This window comes from Phasianus colchicus, unplaced genomic scaffold (genome assembly GCF_987193195.1).
Source record: "Phasianus colchicus unplaced genomic scaffold, bPhaCol1.hap1.1 HAP1_SCAFFOLD_98, whole genome shotgun sequence".
Lineage (NCBI taxonomy): Eukaryota > Metazoa > Chordata > Aves > Galliformes > Phasianidae > Phasianus > Phasianus colchicus.
In genome coordinates, this window is record NW_028325268.1 from 127,501 (window position 1) to 129,432 (window position 1,932).

Sequence of the window (1,932 nt, forward strand, 5' to 3'; positions counted from 1 at the left end):
CCGGCTGCGGGCGAGCGCCGGAGGGGGGGGGGCGCGCCGCGCGCGAGCGCGCGGTCTGCGCGCGAGGCTTCTCCGGGCGGCTTCGGTCCCCGCGCGGGCGGGCGGTCCGAGCCGCGTGCCTCCTCCCGGGCGCAGCTGCCGCCCGGCGCCGGGTTAACGAGGGAAACCCCGGGCCCCGGGAGGAGGGCGAGGTGGTGGCGGCGGACGACGGGCGCGCCCCCGCGGGCGGACGCTCCCCCGAGGGGCGCCGGGGCCGGCTGGCGGGTGCCGGATTTCCCCTCGGCGCCCCGTCCCGCCCGCCGAGGAAGGCGGGCGGGCGGGGGAGGCACCCCCGCGGGGCCTTCGGGTCGTTTCCCTCACCCCAGGGCCAGGTACCTAGCGTCCGCGCCTCCGCGCGTCCGGGGGATGGGAAGGGAAGGGAAGGGAAGAGGAGGGGGCGGCGTGCGCGCCGTCCCCGCTCTCCCTCCCTGCCTCCCTCCCTCGGCCGCGGAGCCGGGCGGGGGTTTAAAGACTCGGGCGGCCCGCGGCACGTCTCGCGAGGCCGGGGGCTCCGGCGACGGCGGTCCGGCCGCGTCGCCGGCGGGAGGGCGGGAAGGAAGGGGCTCGTTGCGGGGCGCGGCGGCGCGCCCCCACCACTCCCCAGCACGCCGCTTCCCTCCCGATCCGAGCCCGCCGGCGGCGTCGGCCGCCGCCGCCGCGCTCTCGCGCCTCCGCGGGTCGGGCCCGGGCCGGAGAGGGGGTTACCCCGTCCCCCCCTCTCCGCGGCCACGGTCTCGGGCGGAGAGGCTCGGCTCCGTGCCGGCCTCGCCCGCGTTCGGAGCGGGCCGAGACGCGCGTCTCGGCCCGGCGCCCGCCGCGGCCACGCCGCCGCGCGCGGCCGGTTCGAGCCGGTTCGAGCCCGGCCGGTCCTCGCCCGCGCCATCCGCGGCGCCGGCGGTTCCGCTCCGCCGGCCCGTCCGGCGCGCGCCCGCGGCCTCGCCGCCCGTCCGTCCTCCGTCGGGGGGCCTCGCCGCCGTTTCCCCCTTCCGTCGCTCGCCGAGTCCTCTCCTTCGCCGCCGCCGCCGCCGCCTCCCACCGCGCTTTCGCCCTCGGCCTCGCCGGCCGCGCCGGGCGAGCGGGCGGGAGGTCCGGCGCGGGGCGTCCCGCAACCGGTCTCCGCGCGGAGGCGCGGGGGGCGGGCGCCGCTCCCAGATCCGTCCCCGTCCCCGTCCCGCCGCCGGGCGCGCGTCCGCCGCGGGCGCGCCGCCAGGGCGAGCGAGAGGAGGAGGCGGCGGAGGGCGAGGGGCGGGAGAGGAAGGCGAGAGGCGGCCGGGGTCGTTTCGGCGTGCGCGGCGCCCGCGGCGCGAGGCGGGGGGGCCGGGGCCGTCGCGGGCGCGCCGTCCGGGCGGGCCGTCGCGGGCGCGGGGCCGGCGGCGCCGGCGGCGCGGGCCGGGGGAACACCCCGGCCGGGCTCGCCCGCGTCCCGACCGGTCGCGGCGCCGGCGGCGGCGTCGCCGGCGGGTCCGTTCGCGGCAGCGGGGCTTCCGCCCGGGCCGAGCCGAGCCGGGCGCCTGGTCCGCCCCTCCCGAAGCGAGACGAGGTCGTTTGCCCAGGTCGGGAGCGCGGGCTCCCCGCCCTTCTCGTTCGGGAGGGTTCCTCTTTTTTTTTCCCCTCGATTCGAAGCGTGTGCGTGTTCCGTAGCGTACGGTCAGCGGAGGCGACGCTCGTCCTCCCCGCGGCGGTCGCCGCCCCGGCGTCGGGGCGGGCCGCGCGGGGGCGGTCGGAGCGCCTTCGGGAAAGGCGAGAGAGACGCGAGAGGAGGGCCCCCCGCGCGCGCGGGGCGGTGCCGAAAGCCAGACGACTCTTAGCGGTGGATCACTCGGCTCGTGCGTCGATGAAGAACGCAGCTAGCTGCGAGAATTAATGTGAATTGCAGGACACATTGATCATCGA

General features: G+C 80.5%; 1 pseudogene; it reads left to right on the top strand.

Annotated features, from left to right (window-relative positions):
- Positions 1-1,838: 1,838 nt before the first annotated feature.
- LOC149911521 (5.8S ribosomal RNA) lies at positions 1,839-1,932 on the top strand (annotated as a pseudogene; the record flags this gene model as incomplete).